This window comes from Notamacropus eugenii, chromosome 1, assembly GCF_028372415.1.
Source record: "Notamacropus eugenii isolate mMacEug1 chromosome 1, mMacEug1.pri_v2, whole genome shotgun sequence".
In the NCBI taxonomy this organism is placed as follows: Eukaryota; Metazoa; Chordata; class Mammalia; order Diprotodontia; family Macropodidae; genus Notamacropus; species Notamacropus eugenii.
The window spans coordinates 703,954,695-703,982,477 of NC_092872.1; the positions used below are offsets into that span (position 1 = coordinate 703,954,695).

Here is a 27,783-nt window from a genome sequence, read left to right on the forward strand (position 1 = left end):
TATGTAAATGTTGTTTCATGATCACAAGTCCCCCAAGAATGCAGTAAATTTTAGTAAGATAGTTTTATTATTGTAGGTCGCTTATAAAACTGAGACAACTTAAATTCTTTCTCATCTGTGGAAAACAACGCCCTTGAGTAGAAACCTCATGATGAGAATCAGCTGTAAAAAGTGAAGATAGTCAAAACACAAAATAATCACAAGTGATTTGCCTTACAAGTCCAAGCTAAGTCTGCATTAGTAGTCCTAAATCATTTTGGGAATGATCACAACTTGTGAATAGAGAGAAAGATTATTTCAGAAGCTGCTCATCTTTCAGAAGTAACTAATTTATTGATATGGATATAACAATCCGAGTAAATTTTACAAACAGTGAGTATATATAATGTGTAAATATGTTTATCACATCAATTAACTAATATTTATTAAAGTAGTATTGTATCTGAGTATTTCCACATTTGAAATATCTCACTTTCATGTGCCTATCTAAGCATTTTAAAATCACCATTCTGAGAGAGAAATGTCTTACACATATAATATCTGTATGTGTTGTACATATCATAAAAACACAATTTACATGAAGATATCATTTGTGCATGTCTAGGCACATGCATCTCATACCATGTATTTTTATAAATGTTACATGTTATGTATGTATATACAGAGGTGTTCATTATATCTATATGTATCTGTTTCTGTAAGTAGATAACATTATTATACCAGTTTTTCTTTGCATGCACATAAATACACACACCATGTTTGGAATGTAGTATACTGAAGCTTTCAGTCGTAATACACATGCTTATGTTAAGCATGTAATATATTTAGATTCAGTATAGAACAAAAAGATTTAATAAATCCAATATTGGGCTAATCCTCCTTTTGGTCTTTTGGAACCTAGACCAGAGACTTCATTATCAAAGGTTAAAAAACAGAATCATAGACTGTTGGAGCAGATTTTCTAGGAAATGGGGCTATTGCTATGAGAAGTTTGTGGTGCTTCAGAAAGGAGGATTCCAGGCATGCCAAAAAGGAACAAGCCACTTGTGTTTGTTGTTACAGGTCTTTAAAGGTGCTTTGGGCCATGTGTTTTAAGTAATATAATTAAGTTGAGTTACCTTGGAGAGGAGATTGGGAAGTTTTAAAACACACACACACACACACACACACACTCACACACACTCACACTCACACACTCACACTCACACACTCACACTCACACTCACACTCATCCCCCCCTTTTTTTTTTTATTAGATTTCAGTCAGAGATAGGGTTTGTTTGACTTCGAAGTTGTATTAGCATTTGGCATCTGGTTGTCTTTTAAAGAGCTAGATAACCAAATGAGGATCAAACTTTAGAAAGTTCAGTAATTACATATTCCAAAAATTGGTATTTAAATTGAGAGACAACAACTAGTTGTCAGGACTATCGGTAAATTCTGATAAAAATTTCTTTTGAAAAGTTCTTATTTTTGCTCAGTTGAGAATTGTTTCATTTTGGGTGGGTGGAACACCAGGTTTAAAATTGTTGTTTAAGCATGTTGTCTTTCATAAATTATTTTGCTTCCTTTTTTCACTGCTAGTAATGTTTCAGTATAACACAATAACCAGAGCTCCTTTGATCAACTCATTAAAAAAAATTGTTTTACTTAGAAATTCCTCTTTCTTTTCCTGTCTCGGGAAAATATTCTGTCTTCTATTCACTTGGTCATCAATATTCCCTTTTTCCACAGTTCCTGTTTCTAATGTACTAATTTTAATTCTGCTTACTGTGAGGATGAGTTAGAAAAGACTGCAGAAAACTCTCCCACGTATTATGTAAAAGTAGAAGTCCCAGCTTATATCTAAAAGACATCTCAAGTTTGTAGTTAAGGGTAGAAAAACAATTACAATCCTTTTTCAGACATAAGTATATTGATTCTTAGAGTATTCTTTTGAGGGGCCAAGAAATAGTAAGATCTTATTTTTGGGAGGAACAGAAAACTGAACTAACCACATATCATGATTTTAAATTAAAAAAAAAAACAACAATCCACTATAGTTTGCAGTAGACATCATAGCATAAATTCTGTTTGGTTTACTGAATTTGTTCATTAGACACATTGTTCAGAACACTGCACTGGACATTTGGTGCAGTGAAACAATTAAGGATACTTACCCTGTCCTTAAGGAACTTCCTGGGAGTCAAGAGTATCAGGACTGTTCATCTTTGCATCACTATTGCCTGGTAGAGTGCTTCCTGGGTAGGTAGGTACTTACTAAATGCATCTTTGTGCTTGAATCTGGGAGGATAATGACATCAACTTGTCTCATTCACTTTCACTGTACAGTGACCCTCAAGATTCACAGGGATGATCAGGAGTCACTCTGTGATCCTGAGGCATCTTCTGAATCCTTCAGGACAAATTATATTGTATTCTGTGTAATTTCACATCGATTATAGTTTATTATATTTGAATACTTTTATGATTGGCATTTTGTACTCGCAGTTAGTTGTAATAGTCCATAATCCCAACTACTCAGTTTCCCCAGTCTTTCTGAACAAATGGGAATGTACCTTGAAAGTGAAAGCATGGGCTAAATAGGTTCAGCTTACTGAGAATGCATCATGACTTAATTCCAAGCCATCTCACAGAATGTATTCTTTGAGGTTTGTATCCCCCATTTGCAGCCCTAAGTAAAACTGTTACCTCAGCTTTTTCTACATTTGGATGAAGTGAATCATAGATTTAGATCTCTTAGGGATCTTAAAAAGGGCATCTTAGTACAACTCCATTTTGTAGATGAGGAAACTGAGGGCCAGAGTTTAGATAAGTTGCCATTTGATTTGCTACATAAATTCTGCCTTCGCTTTTGATGTTAATTTAAAGCAGTCACATACATTGTTGTCCAGGTTGCTTCCTTTCAAGGTCATGCAAGTAATAGGCAGCAGAGCTAAATTTGAACCCAGGACTTGCTTCATCCTTACTGTTTCATCTCATATCCTCTTTAAGAGCTGTTTTTGAAGGGTGTCACACTCACGCACACACACACACACATACACACACACACACACACACACACACACACACACACTACACACGCTACACAAAAACAACTCCTGAGAAGCTTCAGGGAAAAAGCAAATTTAAAGATTAGAAGTCCTTGTAGTAAACGGACATTGAATGAAGGGGTGAATTGACAATCTTGCCTTTGTCACTGAGCTCCAAATTACTTTTGGTAGGAGCATGTGTGATTGGCAAGAATATTTTGGTCTGACAATTTTTATTTTTATACAATTTCCATGAATTACAATATTTATTTTTAATTATTTGTGTATGCCTGTGTCTTTTGATTGGCAAAGAACTGTGCTGATTTAAATGCTGCTTTAAACTAAACTTAAAAGAGAGAGAGAATTTTTTCTAAAGGCCAGAGATTTAAAAATTATCTTATATGATAATTTTATATTTTAATTTTTCCAATAATCACAAATGCTTCAGATCATTGAAGAAGCCTGTATCATAAGCCCCCAGAGAGCTGACAAATCTACCTTAAGACATTCAAGTTCTGAATCTGGTTTACATTTCCATCTTTGATGGCAGTTATTCCAAGTAAAACTTACTGGACTATAAGGAACTTCATGAGGTTACCTTCCTGCCTTCTTGGAAAGACTGTCCTTAGTCAGGAAGAGTTTTCTATCCCTTTCTCTTTAAAAAATGATTTCAAGATTATTTTCTGGCCTCTATAAGATGTTCTTTGAACCCTGGTGCTCAGAACTTCAGTTCCTTCTCTCTGATTGTGGGTCCTTTCCTTCCTGTGATCTTTCTAGCCAGAGGAATGACTCAGAACTCATGGACCACAGTTCTCACTGCTGCCTGTGCAGAGGAAGTCATTGCCCCAGCTTCTGTTAGTGGAGATTATTTGTCTTTCCTGAATAAATTTGGGTTTAGTTCCATTAAACATCATATTTACATCTGCTTAGTTCTTGGCAAGGCAGTTCCAAATTCAAATTGTGTTTTCTAATATGCTAGGCTCCCAGTTCAGCTTCAAGCTCTTTGGTAATGATTTTGATTTCTACTCCAAAATCCAATTAATTAATACTGTAGAACCCTAGACTATTGCTATAAATTTCTAATGCTAGGGGTTGCTACAGTGCCCAGAATACCAGGGGTGGAGTCAGGATGACCACAGTTCAAAAATGGCGTCAGGCTAACTGTGCTACTCTGGGCAAGCCACTTGACTGCTATATGCCTGTTTCCTCATCTGCAAAATGGCATAATAATGGTGGTTGTGAACATAACATGAGATAATAATTGTATAATGCCCCATACAGTGCCTGGCATCTGGGAAACACTCTAAATGTTTTTAATTGGCATTTTAATTGTAAGTATTATTGTTACAGCTTGATAGAGGTTAGGATAGAGTTATTAGCCATGTAGTTAGTTAGACCCGCATTCTGAGTTTGTCTTGCAGCAAATAAAATCACTGTAGCATTCAGCGTAGAACTATGATGATTCTCTAAACCAAAATTGAAAATGGTTTTATCAAGCATACATACTTTCTTTAGAAAATTCATTTGAAGTCTTTTCAAACTGATAGTCATATTAAGCCTCACATGGGCTGATAACCTTAGCTTGCCAGTTTTTTCTTTTGCTTTGAATCTTCGATCCTAGTAGCTCTGTTGGGTTTAATTTAAATCTTGTTTTCTGGCATGCAGGGCCATGGAACAAACTAAACCATGCCAGAAGAGCTCTTTCTCCCAAATGTGGATTCTGTTACCCTGGAGTTTTGTGTTGCAGGGCACGTTTAATAAAAACACCAAACTGCAGAAATAATTAGACTTCTGTACTTGTGCTTTAAATACTTTAACCAGTTGGATTCTCTCTATCTCTCTGTCTCTTCCCTCCCTTGCCTCACCTGGTTTGGTATTGTCTTTTATCCTAAATTTTTCTCTCCATCACTTTCCCTGTTCCCGTGCCTCTGTAGTGTTTCAGACTTTTGAAGAGTCTAACTACTGCCTACTTATACTCACTATACATCTTCCCTTGCCCTTTGGGTCATCTGCAATTTTGACTCTTCGGAGATCCTGGTGTTCCATGATTCATAGCCATAAAGCATTGCTAGGAGAATGCTGATTTTTCAAGAGAAAATCTTTCTCTTAAAGACAAAGCCGCAGCAAGCTGCTCTGAGTGCCTGAGAATTGTGTAGTTGTACAGTTTCCCAATTACAGCCCAGCCCCCTCTCTTTATTTTATAACATTTTAAGTCCAGTTCATGATCTGTCAGTCTATCAGTCATTCAGTCAGCACTATTTATTACATGACTTCTATGGGCCATGTACTGTGCTATGTTCAGACTCAACTAAGATGGGGGAAACAGTCTCCTCCCAAGGGGCTTGAGTCTTTATGAAGGAACCATGTCTCTAAAGAACAGTTCACCAAATAAATATAATCAATCCAAAGTTTTGTTTGGAAGGTGGTTTGACCTATGTCTTGAGGGAAGAAGGGGATCCTTAGGCATTTTTGAAGCGGGAATACATTCTAGTTGTGAGGGAGAACCACAGAAAAGGCCTGCAGAACATGAAGGGAACAGAGGGAAGGCCAGGCTATCTGACCTTGATCTGTATGGTGAGGCTGGAAGGAGGATGGCTTGTAGCAAGCATGTGGAGAGGCAGCACAGAGGCTGGAAGCTGATTGAAGAAGGGATGCTCCTGACCTGTGCATGAGGAAAGTCACTTTGTCAGCGGTCTGGAGAGAGACTTGAAGCAGGTAGGCCAGTGTGGAGACCGTTGCAGTAGTCAAGGAGAAGTGATAAGTAAACCCAGGGAGTGGTTGTGTGAGTAGAGTCTGATTTGAGAGATGGCGTGGAGGTAGATATGGCAAGATTTGACAACTGATTGAATATTCAGAGCAAGGGAGGCTTTTCACAGATGTGCAGAGCACCTCTGCTTGTAGACCTAAGAGTCTCTAGTAGTTTGTACCTCTCAGTGTTGACAGCCAGTAAGAAAGGAGCATCTTTGACTGACGTATTTTGAGAACACTGGTAGTGCTGTGTACTTTACATTATCCACATTAGTGATTAATTGGTAGGTCTTAATCACCACACTGGCCATACAGAGATTTCATGACCATCCCATCTCTTGAAGACCATCATGCTGGCATACAGGGACCATTGATTTGGGACTGGAAAGGACCTCAGAGACCATCTTGTCAAGCCCCCCTTATTTTACAGATAAGGAAACAGAGCCCCAGGAGGTTAAATGATTTATCTAAGGTCACATGGTCTAGGTAATGATCAAGATCTGAAGGAGGTCCTCTGATTCCATAGACAGTGGTCCCTTCTGAACCTTTTTCTCTGCAGTTTGCATTAATGAAGGCAGTACCCATGGACTGATGCCAGTAGAGTTTCTTGATGTTGAATTATCATCATTCTTATTTTTCTAGATTTCTTTAGAAAAGACCAATTTCTCTAAAGCCTTTGCTCTTGATATATTTTTCGTGCCTAGAATTGTGTCTCTCTGAACTAGCTGCTATTTCTAACAGCTAACATGAAGGTCTAACTAAGTATAAGGTAGCAGTTGTGTGAAATTGTACTGTTCCTTGAAGAAGCAGTATAAGACATTTTTTAAATGCTGTACTTGTTGGAAAATGTTTAATGGGAATAATATCTTTGATACAAAGTGACAAAAGTAATATCTTAGGGACAGTTTGAGGGTTGCCTGTTTAAAAATATTTTCTATGTCTTTCAGATGAAAGTTACATAAATTCATGAACCTGTTGCAAAAAGAATTCTGAGTGAAATATTTCTTTTATACGACATTATATTTTTTTATCCTCATGTGGGAGACCTGATGCATTCCCTGAATCCTGCCTGAGTAGGCAAACATTTTTACATGCCTGATTCAGATTCATTGCTACTAATGTATTTCTTTTCATTTACTGTGTCACTGTTAACAGTAGAGGGCAATGCTGTTAAATTCATCCTAGTATTTCCTCTGCCACATTTTGATTCTACAGTTGAGAATAAGCTGTACTGTCAGGGAAAAACTGAAATCTTTTGCTAGCTGCTATACTGTAGGGGCATAGAGATTCATATTACATATGCTCATTTTGCATATGACACTGGCTACGGAGTTTGTTCCTCCCATCTTGGCATGAAGCTGTTATAACTCCAAGGATTGTTTTCCTATTTCAGAACATAAACCACATAGGAAAACACAAAAACACAGAGTGGATGGAGGTTAATCTCAGAGGGAAAGCAAAGGAGGTAGGTGGCTGAAATTCAGAAAGGCCTCTTACCAAGTCAGGAAGGAAACCAGGGGAACCCTTAGATAAAGGAGAGGAGAAAGAGTATTCCAAGCATGGGTATGCCTACATACCCATACAGGAAGACTGACACAAAGAAAAATGACAAATGAAAAGCTTTTGTCCTTCAAAAAATATGTTTCATGCTTTTAAAAATTGCATTTTTTGAATATTTTATTATTCTGTTATCTTATAGAATTATTTTTAGTTTACAATGGAGATAATATTGAGCAGTGAATTTGGCAAACTGGCATTCTAAAAAAGCTTTAAGAAGCTCAGTTATTAAATCTTTATAAAAGAAAAAAATATCTATAATGCTAGAAGTGTGATTGTTGAACTGGAAGATATTCTTTTTGAATTATTTAAATCTTAGCAAAATAAGCATATGTTGTTGAAATTTAAAGGATTATCTAAGCAAGTAGTGGTATTAAATGTAAACGTTGCTTTGTAAGCAATAGGCATTTTCTGTATAAAATTAAGGTGGCAATGAATTGTGCTGGAAAATTGTTGATATTCTCATCTTCTGATGTGAAGTATATAACCACAAAAGCTCCACATATACCTTTAAATTTTTAGTCAGTAAACCTTTATTAAGTGCCAATTGTGTGGCTGAGCCCAGTCAGTCTCAGAGCTCACAGGAGGACATAGCATGGAGCTTGACCTTCCATCTGACCATTCCCCATTTCCCATCTCCCTTTTCCCCTCCACCTACAGGCTTCTTTACTTTCCTTCTAGACTTTGCAAGGGCCCTTTCTGAATTCCACCTGCTCGCTCCCTTTGCCTTCCCTCTGAGATTACCCTGCATCCACTCTGTGTATACCTCATAGACCATTGTTGTTTGCATGTAGTCTTTTCATTAGATTGAGATCCTTGGGGCAAGGACCCTGTGTGCCTTTCTTTGCATTCCCAGCACTCAGCACTGTGCCTGGCACATCAGTTAATAAAAAATAAATAGTAATAAATAATAATAGTAATTATAATCAATAAATGCTTATTGACTATTCACATCCCTTTTATGCTTCCTTTTTCTTTCCCTTTTGAACTTATTTCATATCTATGTAAGTAGTAGCTTATGATCTGTTGCCCTTACCACATAATTTGGCATTTTTATATGCTTTGGTATTTATTGTTTGCTCAGCGTACCTTTAGGCCATCTCTCCAGTTGATCTAAGTTTCTTGTGGGCAGGAGCATCTACTGCTATGTAGTAGAATTTTGTCCCTTGAATTCCAAATCTAATATGTATCACAGGCTGTCCAACCCTGCGTAGGGCTATAGGGCCTTATTAAATACTTATGTTTCTATGGCAGGAGTGGGGCCCTATCAAGTGAAAGGCTAATGCCGCCCCTGCCCAGGCATTGCCAATGCTCTTTGTCCACTTGTCACATTTTGGTGTCCTAGGCTTATGGCTAATTATATATTGGGGTGATAGCACAATGCTCTAAATAGTGTTCTCGACCACGAACCCCACCTGATAATACTTGTACTATTAATATTCACTGATTGAAAAATACATAATGGCAAACAAGACCCTACTATGAATTCAGAAAGGATTGGGATGAATTTGTGCTTTATTAATCACAACAGTTTCTCTATACATTTCACATATGGTTAAGGCATAATTTATTTCTTCTATAGAAGGGATGTTTGTTGCTTTATATGTTGCATGAGGATTTGTGGAACCCTTATAGTTACATGGAGATTTGCAGATTGGGAAATAAAGCTCTAAAAATGTTTGGCTGCTTAAAGTTGGATTTCTGTAAAATTCTGTAGAATGGAAGAGTATTTTATAGAGCCAGTAATTAAATATCTATTTATTGCATAGTAAAATGGAGAGAATGCTAGATTAAATGCAAAAACTGGCATTTAAATTTCAACTCCTGCATTTCTTAACTCTGTGATCTTGGGCAAAATTCTTTGTCCTTGTTCCTCAACTTTGTCATTGATGAAATGGAGATAATGGTATTTTAATACCTAATTCAACAGAGTTTGGGGGATAAAATGCTCTCCCCCCCCCCGAATAAAGCACTTCATAAAGTGGATAATTATTCCAAGTTGATAAGGAGTTTATATTAGATGATCTTAAAGGTCACTTCTAAGTCTAAAATTCTGCATTTTTACCAGGTAATATTTTTTCATCTCTATGCATCTTATAATGTACTTGCTTTGAACAAACAACTTGTGCTATTAAGATTACAATATTAATGCTTATAGTCTAAATATGTTAATATTCCTTTGCATCTTAAAATACCAAATTCTAAATTATGTTGTTTATCAGTTACAAAAAACTCTTAATTTTTAAAAATCACATTTAAAATTAAGAATGTTGAGATATACTTAGTGATGTATACTTATATGTAAGTAATATTTTGACAATATTTTGGGCTTGACAGACATTTCAAAATATTTTTTGAGAAGTATTCTGGTTTAGACCATGCAAATCTCATTTTGTTAAACACTTTCTCTTTTAATTTTCAAATTGAAATTTCAGAAAAATTCAATTAGTCTATTTCTAATTTGTTTACACTTTACGTTTCAGCATTCAGTTTTGAATGAAATCTGCTGGCTCACAGAGTTTTTTGATACATTTTTAATGAGCTTTTTTTCCCCTTTGAGCCAGGAAATTGAGTTTTGCCAAGCACAAATAGAACTCAGACCTCCAAACATTTGTGTTTGGTTTGAAAGTCAAAGGCACGAAGTTCAAGTCAGGAATTATCTGCTTTTCACACTGTCTCTTTATACCTAGAAAATATTTTTGGAGTTGTTTAGCCATTAAAAAAAAATCTTGGCAAGTCATGCTTAAGAAATAGTTTCAAATTAATAATACAGGATTAGAATTTGGCCGTATTTTTATGCTTCCTTTAAGAATGACGCAGGTAAAAATTTGTTTTGGGAGCAAACCGTAAATTCCGGGGCATAGTTGGCTGCCCTTTCATAGTATGGCATCTGTATTTTAACTCAGATATACTTCTAACCCATAAATTTTAGACATTATGTCATTTAACTCTTTCTACTTCCCATTCAGGATCCTTTTCATTTGTAATAGCATGCCAGTTTTGTTAATGAGTTATAATAACTTTAAAAGATATTCTTACTTTCCTTTTTTTGAAACTAGTTGTTTGGTGTGGGGAGCTGGGAGATCCCTTTGGTCTCAAGGAATGGGAATGCATGCTTTCTAAAGCATGGAAGTTGTGTTTATTTTTCCACACTTGTTTCGTTAGCTCTCTCCAACCCTTCATGTACAAATATCTTAGGAGGTGGAAAGGCTTACTAATCTAGAGATGTTCTTTGGATCCTGATAATAGGAGAAAGAGTAGTGAACAACACAAGTCTTCAAGGCAGTTTCTGGGAAGGGAGACTGTGTCTTTCAAAAACCACGTGCCTAAGTAAATGTAGCATGAGCAATGCAGGATTTCTGACTTGAGAGCTTTTCTGTTAGTATGGGCTGTAATTTTCACCCAGTTTCTGTTAGGTTCAGAACAAATAAATGCTTAGAAGTTTTTCTGGCTTTGAAGCAATGTCATATATTTGGGATTTATCTTTCTTTTAACTGTCAAAATTTTTTTCTAAGTAAGTAAGTAGTTCTTTGGGAAGAAATGAAGCAGGGTGTTAGCACTTGTGGCCACGGGGCCATGATTTCCTAGTTGACCCTCTGGCGTAGCAAGGACTATATTGTAAAAAACGTCCCTGGTGAAAGGCAGGGGAGCAGTTGCTGCTCACAATAGACCTCTGTATATTGAACTTTTTAATTAGATGATAAAAGTGACTTTGCTCCATAAGCCTGATGAAAGGAAGGGTTTTTATTTGATCCTTTGTCCCACTGCCTTTGACTTGCCAGGAGAGTCGAACTGAGTATTTTAGGAGTGAGAAGTGTTTAAAAAAAAAAGGAAATGAATTCCTTGCTGTGTCCTAAACAATCTACTCTAGAGAGGAGTGTCAATAGGAGATTCAGAAGTGTTTTGTATGCCCTCAAAAGTAGAGAAATGTAAGTAATGCAAAAGAAATATATTTCTTATTCCAGTGACAACATAAAGCACACCTACAATCAAATCCCCACCTACGAAGACATAAACATCAAAAAAAATGAGCACAAGAAGGACATTCTCTTTATGGATTAGGATTTGGCCCATGTGGATTACATTTTTAGTTTTAGAATTGTACGACTGAGAAGCAGGCCAGCTGTAGTTAATTGGGCATACTTTGTTTGAACCAATCAAGGGAAACATGCAAATGAGATAGATTTCTTTTGGAAGATTTCATCACAATTCTGAATTTGAAATTATAAATATTAGACATTATATAGGGAGGGAACATTAAAATATAAGGAACGGTTATTCTTAGGATATTTTCACAATCGCAGACTTCCATAAAGAAAATTGTTCAATGGATGTGTACCATATGATTGGCTTATTAAAGTTTAAATATATGTCACTATTTTGGGGGGTTGTTTTAAAACTTTAATAGTGTCTCACAACCTCACATAATCCATATAGTGGTTTTACTAACTCAGTCACAGTATATGATCAGTTCCATCCTTGGTATACCACAGTATAAAGAATAGGTTACATAAGTCCTATGATTAGTGAGAATTTGTGACATTAAGCTTTCAGCCATATGATTTCATATCAAAACCAGATATCTTCTGCAATTCATTTGAGTATATTAGAAGATAATATGTATTTTTTTTGTATATATTTTTTTCTAAAGATAATGGTTTTCTTGGAGTTTGGTTTCATAAAGCTCAGGAGTGTGTATGTGTGTGTGTGTGTGTGTGTTTTAATTAAAGTACAGTAATATTTTTCCAAATTAAGAACATACTTGTTTTTAGGAAAGAATTGGCATGTCTGTGCTCTGTTTTTGGTGTTTTTCCCAAAATGGATATTTTAGTTACTTAACATTTTATTTAATTCACATTGTTTTATTCATCTACCTGATTCAATTCCATTTGTGATTCTCACATTTTGGGCCAAATCCAAGAGACTTAAGTCTCTTGCATAGAAATATAACAGTTGTTAATGTTGTTCATTCAGTCAATCAATCCACAAGCATTTATTAAGATCCTCTCCCCCAGGCTCTGGAAGGCAGAGCCTAAAATGACATAGTACCTACCCTCAAGGAACTCCCTCTGTTAGGGTCAGCACTACACATGTCTCCAAGCAAGTTGCAAGGTAGTTCCATGGACTTAGGGGTTGGGGAAGATACAGTAGGGGTGGAATAATGGAAGTTTTTGTCTAGGAGCTGGCTTTTGAACTGAGTTTTGAAGGAATCTTAGAATCCTGATAGGCAGAGATAGGGAAGAAGGGACTTCTAGGTAACGGGACCTTCCAGTGCAAAGGCATGGAGACAGGAGATCATCAGTTGTGAGTGAGAAATGGCAAGGACAGTTTGGCAGACCCTCCCCGGACGGCAGGAATGGGAGGAATTTGTGACAAGCCAGGAAGGTTGGAGCAGAGCCAGGTTAGGAATAGCCTTAAATGCCAAGCGGTGGATTTCGTTACTTCATTCTAGCCACAGGAGCTTACTCAGCAAGGGGGTGGTGTGATGAAACCTGGGTTTTAGAAGTATAAGTTTGGCAGCAGAGTAGAAGATGGATTAGAGGATGGTAGAGATCCATAGTGATCTCTAGTGATCATAGTGATCCATGCAGAGACTAGAGAACAGTTGTACTGACTGCCTGCATACTGCCTCTAATTATAATATTAATGTTCATGTTGTATATAATGTACATTGTATATTTGTTATATGTTTATATTATGCTATTAATATTTATATTATATATTTTACATTGAATGTTTTACATTATATGGGAAGACAGAAGATATTGTCCTAGTCTTCTTTCATGCATCTAAGTATATCAATTTAGGCATAACATTAAGGAAGATCCATGGTAGCAAGGATTTCACAGCCATTTCTCAGATTTTCAAGTAGATGTCCCATTACCTGTAGAGACTCATTATTTTCAAAATAGGCATATTTCAAATAGGCTTGCTTCTCTTTCATGAAGTGGAGAATTTATTGTGAACCTGACTGTATGGCATTTGCTAGTTAGTCATAATAGTGGTCCTGGTTAGTTTTAAGGCTTAGTGAACAAGAGTAAATAGGAATTTAAAATTTGAATGTAACAGAGGAAGATCAAGTGGAATTTGGTGGGGGCACTTTGTATGGAAAAACTAATGCTGGTTTTTGAGAGAAAAATCAAGAGAGAAACAGAAAAAGGGGAAACCCACAAAAAATATTCCTGTGACTTATATAGGCTTCAGGGACAGCTCTTGAGTAAGTTCCTTGGGACTGTGTTTTATTTTTAGTTTTTTTAATATTTGGATTGTTAGAAGTAGCATCATGCTGTGTATATAGTAGATAAGTAACAAAGCGTTTGTAGAATCAATTTTGATTGAATTGACTCTTGGAAAAACTGTAATTGGCAGGTGAGGTTGTCACCTTAACCACTATTACAGACAGATCCTGATGTTTTCTCAGTGTTTTTTGTTTTGTTTTGTTTTGTTTTGGAAGGTGGCAGGGTTACTTTAAACTTTTTTCTTTTTTTTTTTTTAAAGATGGTGCATAAAAACCACTTTGGTTCTTGGCTCCTAGCTTCTGGGTTTCATAGTTGGGGTTTCTGTGGTTGAAAACACATCGAAGGCTCAATGGTTGTTGTGATATTACGCAGAGTGTACCCTTGATCTTTCCAGTGCTTGAAACAATGAGACCAAAAGAGCTACAAGCAAGATGACTTTCAGTCTGAAAATGTGCTGAATGGCCCCTTTGAGAATCCAGACTATTCAGCACTTAATGGGTTGGTTGGTCTAGCAGTGTAGTTACAAAGACCAATTCAATTCATGTTAAGCTACCCAGATGTGAGGGAGTCTTCACAATTCTGTGTCCTCCATTTCAAATCTCCGTTACCCACAATATCCCCTTCTCTAAGAAGAAGCACCAAAAAAATGATAGCTGTAAGCTTAGTCAGTTAATGAACATCTTACATCCAAGAACTTGTCCCCTCATATTTCATTATCCATGCCATCCTTGTTTCTTCACATTTCCGGACTTTAATCATAGTTGAATTCATAAGGTCATTTTGTTGATGTTTTCTCTGAGGTTATGTTGCCTAGATTGTTCCCCCTTTGTATTTAGTCTCCTAAATATGTCAGCTTGTGTAGTTTCTGGGAGATTTAGCTTTAAAGAATATTACAAATTGGTGATTGACAGTAGCAACTTTGAGCTGTATTCTTTCAGTGTATATGCTTCAAATTATTGACAGAAATTTACTTATAACCCCTACAAATCATAGAACACAAAGTAAATGCCTTCTGCCATTGGAATACCTAATTCTTTTTGTTGGTGGTAGTGTTGGTGGTTCTGTTGTGCAAACTTTTATTTATTTTTACATTCATTTAAAACAGTTTTTTGAATTGAAAATTTTCTCCCTCCTCTACCCATTGAGAATGCAACAATATGATATCAGCTATACATGTGGAGTCATGCAAAACATATTTCCATACTAGCCATGTTGCAAAAAACAAAAACAAAAACCAAACAAAAAAGCAAGAAAAATAGTGGAAAAAAAATGCTTCAGTTTGCGCTCAGAATTCATCAGTTTTCTCTCTGGAAGTGGATAGCATTTTCCATCACTAGTCCTGTAGAATTGTCTTGGATTATTGCCTTGATCCAAGTAGCCAAGTCTTTCCCAGTTGATCATTGTTATAATATCGCTGTTATCTGCTCAGTTCACTTTGCATCATCTCACATAAACCTTCCTAGGTTTTCCTGAAACCATCCCACTCGTCATTTCTTACAGGACAATAGCATTCCATCACAGTCATATATCACAACTTGTTTAGTCATTTCCCAGTTGGTGGGCATCCCTTCAGTTTCCAGTTCTCACCACAGAAAGAGCTGCTATAAATATTTTTGTAAATATAGGTTCTTTTGCCTTTTATTTGACCTCTTTGGGATTTGAACCAATTGGTGTTATTGGATTAAAGGATACATATAGTTTTCTAGCCCTTTGGGCATAGGTCCAAATTATTCTCCAAAATGGTTAGAATAATTACTAACTCCAGCAAGAATGCGTTAGTGTCTCCATTTTTCCACATCCCTTCCTGCATTTATCATTTCCCTTTTCTTTTTATATTAGCCAGTTTGGTAGTTGTAAAGTGATACCTCAGAGTTGCATAAGTTCATTTCTCTAATTAATAGTGATTTAGTATATTTTCTTCATGTAACTATTAATAGCTTTGATTTCTTCTTAAAACTTTCTGTTCATATCCTTTGTTTATCAATTGTGGAATAGCTCTTAATTTTTATAAATTTGAGTTATTTCCCTATATATTTGATAAATGAGGTCTTTATCAGAAAATCTTACTGTAATTTTTTTCTCTCCAGCTTCCTTTTAATTTCGTATAATAAAGATGACTCCTTTTACTTTCTACATGTAAAGGGAAGTAAATTTTGCTCTCTTCTCTCTCGTTTGCTCAGACTCTTCCCTTATCCACAGATCTAACAGGTAAATTTTTCCATGTTCTCTGCTAAAGTTGCTTAAACTAGTTGTTTGTTTTGTTGTTGATTCTCTAGAGTTCTCTAAGTATATCATCATATTATCTGGAAAGAGTGATAGTTTTGTTTCTTCACTGACTTTTTATTCTTTTAGTTTCTTTTTCTTATAGCTATAACTAGCATTTCTAATACAACGTTGAATAATAGTGGTATTAAGAAACGTAGTGGTGGAACATCCTTGCTTGACTCCTGTTCGGGAAGGCTTCTAGTTTATCCCCATTGCAGATAATGCTTACTCTTGGTTTTAGATACTACTTATCATCTTTTGAGGGAGTAGGGGGAGAGCTAGGTGGTACAGTGGATAGAGCACCAGGCTTGGAGTGAGGAAGAGCTGAGTTCAAATCTAGCTTCAGACACTTACTAGCTGTGTGACCCTAGGCAAGTCACTTAACCCTTATTTACCTCAGTTCCTCAACTGTAAAATAAGAACACACCATAGAAGGAAATAGCAAACCATTCCAGTATGTTTGCCACTCCAGAACAACAACAACAACATGTCATTTTAAGAAAGCCTCCCTTGATTCCTATGTTTTCTATTATTTTTAATAGGAATGGATATTGTATTTGCCAGCAGCTTTTTCTGCATCTAGTGAGATAATCATATAATTTTTGTTGTTTTTGTTATTTGTATGGTGAGTTATGCTTATAGTTTTCCTAATATTGAACCAGCCCTACATTCTTGGTGTGAATCCTATTTGGTCGTGGTGTATGATCTTTGTGACACATTGCTAATAGTGTGTTTAAAAGTTTTGCATCAATATTCATTAGGGAAATTGGCCTATAGTTTTCTTTCTCAGTTTTTGTCCTCCCTGGTTTGGGTATCTAAACCATGTATATGTTTTTTTTTTTTTTTTTTTTTTTTATTTAGCTTTTAACATTCATTTTCACAAAATTTTGGGTTTCAAATTTTTCCCCTTTTCTCCCCTCCCCCCCCAAATGCCAAGCATTCTAATTGCCCCTATGACCAATCTGCTCTCTCTTCTATCATCCCTCTCTGCCCTTGTCTCTGTCTTCTCTTTTGTCCTGTAGGGCCAGATAGCTTTCTATACCCCTTTACCTGTATTTCTTATTTCCTAGTGGTAAGAACATTACAGCTGGTCCTAACACTTTGAGTTCCAACTTCTTTAGCTCCCTCCCTCTCCACCCCTTCCCTTTGGAAGGCAAGCAATTCAATATAGGCCAAATCTGTGTAGTTTTGCAAATGACTTCCATAATAGTTGTGTTGTATAGGACTAACTATATTTCCCTCCATCCTATCCTGTCCCCCATTACTTCTATTCTCTTTTGATCCTATCCCTCCCCATGAGTGTTGACCTCAAATTGCACTCTCCTCCCCATGGCCTCCCTTCTATCATTCCCCCCCCACTCTGCTTATCCCCTTATCCTCCACTTTCCTGTATTGTAAGATAGGTTTTCATACCAAAATGAGTAGGCATTTTATTCTTTCCTTTAGTGGAATGTGATGAGAGTAGACTTCATGTTTTTCTCTCACCTCCCCTCTTTATCCCTCCACTAATGAGTCTTTTGCTTGCCTCTTTTATGAGAGATAATTTGCCCCATTCAATTCTCCCTTTCTCCTCCCAATATCTTTCTCTCTCACTGCTTGATTTCATTTTTTTTTAAGATATGATCCCATCCTCTTCAATTCACTCTGTGCACTCTGTCTCTATGTGTGTGTGCGTGTGTGCATGTGTGTGTGTGTAATCCCACCCAGTACCTAGATACTGAAATGTTTCAAGAGTTACAAATATTGTCTTTCCATGTAGGAATGTAAACAGTTCAACTTTAGTAAGTCCCTTATGACTTCTCTTTGCTGTTCACCTTTTCATGGTTCTCTTCATTCTTGTGTTAGAAAGTCAAATTTTCTTTTCAGCTCTGGTCTTTTCATCAAGAATGCTTGAAAATCCTCTATTTCATTGAAAGACCAATTTTTCCCCTGAAGTATTATACTCAGTTTTGCTGGGTAGGTGATTCTTGGTTTTAGTCCTAGTTCCTTTGACTTCTGGAATATCCTATTCCATGCCCTTCGATCCCTTAATGTAGAAGCTGCTAGATCTTGTGTTATCCTGATTGTATTTCCACAATACTTGAATTGTTTCTTTCTAGCTGCTTGCAATATTTTCTCTTTCACCTGGGAGTTCTGGAATTTGGCCACAATGTTCCTAGGAGTTTCTCTTTTTGGATCTCTTTCAGGTGGTGTTCTGTGGATTCCTTGAATATTTATTTTGCCCTCTGGTTCTAGAATCTCAGGGCAGTTTTCATTGATAATTTCATGAAAGATGATGTCTAGGCTCTTTTTCTGATCATGGCTTTCAGGTAGGCCCACAATTTTTAAATTGTCTCTCCTGGCTCTATTTTCCAGGTCAGTTGTTTTTCCAATGAGATATTTCACATTATCTTCCATTTTTTCATTCTTTTGGTTTTGTTTTGTGATTTCTTGGTTTCTCATAAAGTCATTAGCCTCCATCTGTTCCATTCTAATTTTGAAAGAACTATTTTCTTCAGTGAGCTTTTGAATCTCCTTTTCCATTTGGCTAATTCTGCTTTTGAAAGCATTCTTCTCCTCATTGGCTTTTTGAACCTCTTTTGCCAATTGAGTTAGGCTAGTTTTCAAGGTGTTATTTTCTTCAACATTTTTTTGGGTCTCCTTTAGCAGGGAGCTGATTTGCTGTTCATGCTTTGACTTCAAGTCTCTCATTTCTCTTCCCAGCTTTTCCTCCACCTCTCTAACTTGATTTTCAAAATTCTTTTTGAGCTCTTCCATGGCCTGTGCCCATTGAGTGGGCTGGGACACAGAAGCCTTGATTTCTGTGTCTTTGCCTGATGGTAAGCATTGCTCTTCCTCATCAGAAAGGAAGGGAGGAAATGCCTGTTCACCAAGAAAGTAACCTTCTATAGTCTTATTTCTTTTCCCTTTTCTGGGCATTTTCCCAGCCAGTGACTTGACCTCTGAATATTTTCCTCACACCCACCTCACCTCCTGATCCTCCCAGCCAGTGTTTGGGGTCTGAGATTCAAATGCTGCTTCCAGCCTCAGGGCTTTGGGCGGGGACAGGGCTGCTATTCAGTGTGAGATTAAATTCAGATGCTCAGGTGAGGGCAGGGCTGCCTCTCAGGCTCAGTTCCCTCAGGGAGTTTATGCACAGACCTTCAACAATGGATCCAGGCTCCTGCCTGCTTGGAGAGCCCTGGTCTGCCGCTGCCCCTCAGCTTCTGTCTCCCGAGGGGGCCCGAGCCATGGGGGCACCCCACTCCCCCCTCGACCCACCAAAGGGACTCTCTCACAGACCCCCGTCACCTGTGGGTGGAGGTACTTGTGCGGCCGCTGGAGATCCCGTCCCTGAAGCCCGCTCGGATCTGTTCCTCTCGGTGCCGCAGCCACGGCAGGGCTGTACTCAGCTCCCAGTCCCGGCGCCCAGTCCGCAGCACGAAGGACCTTTTACGAGAGGTTTGCAGGTCTCTCCGGAACAGAAATCTCCCTCGCTCCAATGTTCTGTGGCCTCTGGGTGCAGAATTCGCCGTGAGTTACTTCTTTGTAGTTGTTCTATGGGTTGTGGGTTCGGAGCTATGTGTATGTGCGTCTTTCTACTACGCCATCTTGGCTCCGCCCCCCATGTATATGTTATAGAAGGAATTTGGTTGTGTTCCTTCTTTGCCTATTTTTTCATATACTTAATATACCATTGGGATTAGTTGCTTTTTAAATGTTTGGTAGAATTCACTTGTCAATTCATATGATCCTAGATTTTTTTTCTTAGCAAGTTCTTTTAGGATTTCAGTTTCTTTTTCTAAGCTAGGGTTATTTAAATATTCTATTTCCTCTTCTGTTAAACTTGGCAGTTTATAGTTTTTAAAAATATTCACCCTAGCTAAGTGATGCAATGAATAGAGTGCTAGACCTGGAGTTGGAAAAACTCATCTTCTTGAGTTCAAATCTGGCCTTGGATATTTACTGTGTGACCCTGAGCAAGTCACTTAACCCTATTTGCCTCAGTTTCCTCATCTGTAAAATGAGGGGAAGGAAATGGCAAACCACTTCAGTATTTCTGCCAAGAAAACCTCACATAGGGTCATGAAGCATTGGAGATGACTGAAACAACTGAAGGACAAAATTTCCATTAGATTGTCAGTTTTACTGGCTTGTAATTGAACAAAATAATACCTAATAATTACTTTGACTTAATCTTCATTGTGTGTTCATTTACCCTTATAATTTTTGATTCTGGCAAATTGATTGTCTTCTTTTATAAAATTTATCATTGGTTTATCAATTTTAATGGTTTTTTTCCCATATAAAACCAGCTCCTAGTTTTATTTATTAATTTAAAAGTTTTTTTTTTTTTTTTTACTTTCAGTTTTATTAATCTCTCCTTTGATTCTCAGGATTTCCATTTTGGTGTTTAATTAGGGGTTTCCAGTTTTTTCCTTTTCTAGGTTTTTTTTTTAGTTACATGCCTAATCGGCTCTTTCTCTGTTTTATGTATTTAAGCATTTAGAGATATAGAATTTTCCCTTAAGTACTGCTTTAACTGCATTCCACAAATTTTGGTGTGTCATCTCGTTGTTGTCCTTCTTTTTGATGAAATTTTTGATTGTTTCTATGATTTGTTCTTTGACGCACTCATTCCTTAGGATTAAATTATTTAATTTCCAATAAATTTTTAAGCTTTGCTTCCAATTCCCTTTATTTATTTATGAATGTAATTTTTTTTTATTGTATTGTGGTCAGAAAAAGGTGCATTTAATTTTGTTTTTCTGGATTTATTTGTGAGGTTTTTGTGTCCTTAATAAGGTACAATGTACAGCTGAGAAAAACATGTATTCTTTTATGTTCCCATTCAGTTTTCTCCAAAGGTCTGCCATGTTTAACTTTTCCAGAATTTTATTCACCTCCATAACTTCTTTCTTATTTATTTGTTGGTTAGCTTTATCTAGCTCTGAGAGGGGAAAAACTGAGATTTCCTCAGTTTTTTCTTTCTTTCTGTAGCTTTCTTAACTTTTTATTTAAGGATTTGGGTGCTAAGCCATTTGGTGCGTTTATGTTTAGTTTTGATATTACTTCATTGTCTTATGATGTCTTTTCCAAAGATATAGTTTCCTTGCTTATATCTTTTAATTGGGTCTATTTTTTCTTTTGCTCTTTCTGAGATCATGATCGCTGTTCCGGCTTTTTAAAAAAATTCAGCTGAAGTGTAATAGATTCTGCTCCAGTCTCTTATTTTAACTCTGTGTGTCTCTCAGTTTCAAATGTGTTTCTTTGTAAACAGCATATTGTTGGATTCTGATTTCTAGTCCATTCTTCTATTATATGGGTGAATTAAACACATTCAGATTTTCGGTTATGATTACTTTCTGTTAATTTTCCTCCATCCTGTTTTCTTCTGTTTATTCTTCTTTGTCTTTTTACCCTATCCTACCTCAAACTTTTGTTTTGCTTCTGACCACTGCCTTCCTTAATCTGCCTTCCTTTTATAATCCTCCCTTCCTTTTGCTTATCCCTTTCCTCTTCTGTTTCCCTGATGAATAATATAGATTTTTTTACTCAAATGGGTGTGTGTGTTCAAGGATTTCCTCCACCCTTCTTCACTGAGCTTTTGTATCTTCTTTTTCTTTTGGCCAATCCTACTTTTTAAAGAATATCAGTGACTTTTTCTACCTCTTTGACCATTTGGACAATTCTATTTATTTAAGGCGTTACTTTTTTCAGTATTTTTTTGTGCCTCTTTTATCAAGCTGTTAATTTCTTTTCATAACTTTTTGCTTCATTCTCATTGCTTTTTCCCATTTTTCATCTACCTCTCTGATTTTTAAATCACATTTTAACTCTTTGTGTCCAATTCACATTTTTCCTTTGAGGGTTTGTTTTTAGCTGTTTTAAAATCATTATCTTTTTCTGAGATGGTGATCTTCCCTGTCACCACCGTAACATTTAATGGTCAGGTTTGTTTTTTGTTGTTTGTTCTTTTTTTTTTTTTACAGTACTTGACTTTGAATTTTATGTTAAAGTTCAGCTTTGTTCCATGGTGGAGTTGGAAAAGCACTGTCTCAAGCTTTGGACTTTTTTTTTTTATTGCTCTTTTCAGAGCTAGTAGAAGGGGTTTGAAAGTTTTGGGTACTTTTAAGGTGTTATGATTAGGAGAGAAGTGTGGTCAGTATCCTCCTGGTCTACTGTTTGGACTCCTGATTCCCTGAGACCTCAAGTGATATTGCTCCATGGGGCCCATGCTCCCTTGGAACCACAGGCAATACTGCTTCTCAGGTCTGAAAGCAATACTATTCCTCAAGATCCCTGCTCCCTTGAGATTGCAAGCACTCCTCTATACTCTGGAACTGTGACCAGGAAGTGGGGATGGGCGGTGGAGTTGCCAAATAACATTTTTCCTGTGCCCAGTGCCAGCCCAATGGTCTTTTGCAATATCTTTCTGACCAGTTATCCAATCCCCTGACTTGAGAGCCCAGAAGATGCTGGTGCTGATGTCCCCACTGCCTCTAAGGCATTTCCTGCCAGCTTCACAGACCTGTCCTTCTAATCTCAGTTCCTGGGGCAGGAAAAATGTTTCACCCTGACCTTTTCTTGACTCTGCCACTCCAGAAATCGATTTGAGGCATTATTTTGAAGTTGTTTGGAGGGTTTGGCAATAGTGCTTCCTCTTCTCTGCCATCTAGGCTCTACTCCCAAAATCTAATTCTTAGTATTGCTTACCCAGATCAAGTGGCAACTGTTTTCTTGTATGTAACCTGCCCCTAATGAATAAATCAATCAAACAGCATTTTTAAAAGTGCTTGCTATGTGCTACTAAGCCTGTGCTTAAGTTTTTAGGATACAAATAGAGAAAGTGAGATAGACTCTGCCCTTAGGAGAGTCTAGTTAACTGTTCAGTCATTTTTTTAGTCATATTTGACACTTTATGACTCTGAGGTTTTCTTGGCAGAGATATTGAAGTAGTTTGCCATTTCTTTCTCCAGCTCATTTGACAGATGAGAAAACTGAGGCAAACAGGCAAGTAACTTGACCAGAGTCACAGTGTCAAAGGCTGGATTTGAACTCAGAGAGATGAATCTTCTTGACTCCAAGCCCAGAGCTGTATTCATTGCATCACCTAGCCACTCCTTTACGCTCTAGACAACACATTTAAAAAGATAACTTGGCTGTAGGATGCATAGAAAGGCCCAGGAATCCTGAGGTTGGAGAGGCAGGGTGGATGGCAAGGCCTCAGCTTTCTTAAGTTCATCAGTTGTAATCTATCTGCTCTCTTTTGGGAATAGAGTGGTTCTGTTAGGTCTATTTTTAATAGTAGAGAATTCTATTATGTTCAGTTAATATCTTTACAAAATCCATAATTCTACTGTGTAAAAATATTCATGAAAGGCAAGGATTCTGGGAAATATTCCACTTAGCACAGTTAAGCAGTGTACTGACAAAAATGTAGCCAGTTGGAATTTGTGAGCACTTGGATGGTGAAATATTTTCTCCCAAAGCTTTTTTTGCTTCCATAACTGCTCTGGTTATTTTTTCTCACATACAATAAAACACTGCCAGTTTGTGTACTAGATTACTTTGTAAGCTATTGTTAGTTGCAAATTCAGAGTGAAAAATTCAACCCGATTAGATCTTTAGTGAGGACATAGTGGGAACCCTCACATGTTTACTTGATTTGACAGTGTAGCCTTCTTATTCTCAGTGTAGTGTACTATCTTCTATATCATGCAAGCTTTGGTGGAACACAAATATTTTGTTCCAGAGACTAAGAATTTTTTAAATGGTTATGCCAGAAGAGTAGTTAGAAGATCTCACAGGAGGTTTCATTTCTTAAAGAATATGACTATAGTTTAATTTTTGAAAGCATTAGGTTCCCAAATCATTTTCCTCTAAGAAGAATAAATGCATTTTGAAGTTTTCTTCAATTCAAATAAAGATATTTTATTCATTTTTATTAATTGCAAAAACATGAGAAAACCAGACTTTGGAAATGCTTGAGGACGATAAGAGATGTGCAATGTAAAAGACTCTTTACCAAATGAATTTGATTTTATCCTATTTAAATGTTGTATTTTCAAAGAAGGTTTGCTTATTGAGATCTGTAACTATTCGTTCCTAATTCAACTGATTTTTTTTTGTGGTGGGGGTGGTGACTAATTTGTTTAAGAACATGATTTTAATTTCAGTTTGTTATTAATTTAAGGCAAACATTTTATACATGTTAACATTTAATAGCTGATAAAAAAAACCCCACTACTAGTGTCTTGTCACCAAACTGCATTCATTAAGCTGGATGGCTGTCAGTAAAATGTTTTGATGCCTCTTTTGAAGATTTTATGTTCTTCGATTGATGTTTGGCATGGATAGAATATGTCAAAGATTTCAGAATAGGATTGGAGCCCATGGAGACAATTCCTACAGACAGTCTCTTGGCAACCATTAATGTTTATTCAGTGCCTTGAAGATAGAGCTATGGAAATTTCAAGTACTTCTGTTTTTGTTATTAAGAAACCTTAGAATTTGAATAGAAGAGCAGAGTACATATGGCTCCACTTTCCCTAGACATTGTTTTAATCCTCAACTCGACTTCAAGTAATTTAACCTCATTGATTGCTGTTCTTAATATCTCCCCCAATTGGTCTCACATTAGTTGAGCTTTAAGAGATCAAGTTAAGTTCTCTCACTATAAAGAAACAGTTTCTTTTACTAGCCTTTGTTTTCACCTCATTGTTGTATATATATTTATTCTAGCTTTCAGAGTATAGCCTGGAAATGAGGAATAAAGTGCTTAGTTAAATCATCCTAATATAAGCCAAGAGAGAATGGAAGGTGAAGGTAGAAGGATTTCCGTTTGCTAAAAATGACATTTCTTTCCAGATAACTCCAGGGGCAGTTTTAGTCATTCAGAACTTTGCAACTGAAAAGTTGTATAATGTATAATGGAATGTATAATGGAAAGAACTCTGGTATCATAGTCTGGAGAGATCTAGCTTTAAAAATATTCCTTAAATTATAAATTTGGAGAAATCACTAAATCTCTCTGAGCCTCTGTTTCCTTGTCTGAAAAATGGAAAAAATGTACCTTTGCTGTTCCATAGAACTGCTTTATGGAAAGCTCTGTAAACCTTCAGGTACAATGTACATGTAAATTAAAATGTACTAGCAGTAATTGTAATACTTGAAACAAAGAGGGAAATCCTAATTGTTAATCCTGGTCTTTAGGAAAGAGTGATGACCTGTGTTGAGATCATTTAAATGTATTCATTTTTTTTCTCATAAGCTTCAGCCTTCCCATTTGCTTCTCTCACTAATGGCTGTCTACTGGATACTACACTGGTAATGTCTAGAGTTGTGATCTGCTATTTTCCAATGAGGTGTAGCTCTGTTGCAGCCTAGTGCATGGGATGCCTTGGGAGAGTGCCCGAGCTTGAGAGCAGTCATTGTCATTTCCTTCTATCTCTACAGCCTTTGTCCCAACATGTCACAGTATCCTAGAACGAGTGGTGGGAGGAGATCCCAGCCTTGTGACCTCTCTAGGCGTGGCCTTTTCAGCCTTGTAGGTGTCTCTAGGCAGGGGAACATCTCCCTCCCTCTACAAAGGCAGCTCTAGATCTGTTGTACAGATTGGCACGTGGGAAGTTTTAGGAATAAATCAAGTTGCCTATGTAAACAGTTGAGTTTTTTTAAATAAAAAATTATAACTATAACTTTTACTTTGATTAAAAAAATTTTTTTGGATATGTTGGTACTTTTGATATATTTTCCTATAGTTTAGTTGCCTGGTCTCTTTCCTAGCATTCCTAATTTTTGTTTTGGAACACTAACTACCAAAGGGTATTATGGCTAACAGATGAAAGCCCAGTTTTTATCCTTCCTTTGAAAGTTAGGTGAATTCAGACTCTGGAAATGCGGCTTCCCTGTAGAATGTAGCATTCATTGCTTATGGCTTTTAAAACTTGAGTTGATGGTCTTTTCAGAATTTGTCACATGTGATAAGTGGGTTTTTTTTCTGCTGATATACATCTCATTTGGTTGGTTGTTGTCCTTAGTTCTTGAAGAGGACCAAAATGACATCACCATGATAAAGTAAAATTTCATTGTGTCTGACTGTGGTTGATCAGACCAATACGAGCTTGGAATGCTCTACCACAGATCAGGCACAAATAGTCCATGTAAACATTTGGAGTAGATTCTCTAAATTTGGGCATCCTGTGTTTCCTTTGAGCTATTCCAATTCTGCTTTGCTCATAGAGCACAGCACCTTCTCTGATGTGAGCATACCATGCTGGGCAGTCCTGTGCCAGTGTCTCCCGTGTCCCATAATCAATTCCAAAGTTCTTGAGAGAGACTTTGAGAGTGTCCTTCTATCACTTCTTCTAATCACCATGCAATCGCTTGTTCTGTGTGAGTTTCCAGTGTTAGTTGTAAGGACTTAGAAAATTATGTCAAAATTTGGTTGCCCAGAGAAGTTCATCAGCATTGCATGTCAATTTCATGATGACATGCTTGCCCAAGTTCTGGAGAGTGGACAATGCTCTCGTGCCTTCCCAGTGTTAATGTTTAATATAAATTTTAGACTTTAATAAGGGCCAAAGTTTGAATTAAGAAGAGTCTGGACCTAATAGTCTCCTTTGTTTAACTTAGAGGATACCTTTTGATGTCAAGCAAACAAATGGGACTTCCTTACCAGACCCTTCTTCTGGCATCTTAGTGATAAGGCCTGGGTTGTAACTTCTGCTTTTGTCAAACTCTGTTAAGGCCTGTTTAGGACAGGATGTCTGTTATCTGGGTGATGGGACCTTTTCCTTATCTTAAATCACAGAGACATGCTACAGAAAGAAGATGCCCATAGCTTGGGATCATAAAACCCAACTGAGGCCACTCTGTTTGCAATGTGTTTATCTAAGAGAACTCCTTCCTCATGGCAAAAATGTACTTAAGATAGTCAATTTCTGTACTAAGGCAGCCAGTTCTGATCCTGGCTCCATAGCGCTATGTAACCGTTTTCTTTATGGGGAATTGATTGATTAATTAATTAAGTCATAAAATGTATGCATTTAGCCATGTTGCCTTTTCTTAACAAAGTTTTCAGGTCAACACCAGTCACCAATGGAGTGAAACAGAGCTGTGTGCTTGCTCCCGTGCTTTTTAGCATGGTGTTTTCAGCCATGTTGTCAAATGCTTATATTTCAGTAATAACGATTTGGATAATTGTTCCAATTTCTTTTGTCTAAGGACAAGTATCTTATGAATTATGTTTGTATTACATCTTGGAAGGATAATCACACAACTCTGGTAATGTATAGGAACAGTTCAGCACAATACACTAGATATATTCTCAATTCTTGAACTTGAAAAGGAATGAAAGGCAGCATGTGATGGTTAGAACACTGAACCTGCAGTAAAGAAAGCTTGAATTTGGACTGTCTCTGATCTGCACTAACTGTGTGACCCTGAGGACCAAAAAGATGTGTGTGTGTGTGTGTGTGTGTGTGTGTGTGTGTTATGTACATCTATCATATATGTGTATATATGTCTTTGCAAACTTTAAAACTATTTAAATGTAAGCTATTATTACTATTGCAGTTGAGAGGAAATGAAGGAATCATGATCACAATTCTTTATCAAGAAATTAGGTATAGCCTCACCCTTGAAGGTAGAAGCCACAAGCATTTTTAAAAACTACAACTATTGACAGTGTTCTAGAATGTAAGTGGTTCTTTTAATTTTGGAGCCCTTCCTTTCAAAAAGCTTTTTATTGCCATCCCAATTCTTGTGTCTAGCTGGTTTCAGACAACTAGGACCAAACCCCAGTGTTTAGAGCTAGACAATAAAATAAACCCCTGGATGATTAAATAATAAAGAGAAAAAAGAAGGGAAGAGTAGTTGAGTAACAAATTGAGAAAGTGGATAACGACCACGGCCAACCAACAGAATTCTTTCCCAAACCTCCCTCCATTTGGTTTCTGG

General features: G+C 36.9%; 1 protein-coding gene across 17 annotated transcripts in view; it reads left to right on the forward strand.

Annotated features, from left to right (window-relative positions):
• BANP (BTG3 associated nuclear protein) overlaps nt 1-27,783 on the forward strand; it is a 264,208-nt gene that overhangs the window by 155,520 nt on the left and 80,905 nt on the right. The window lies entirely within an intron of this gene.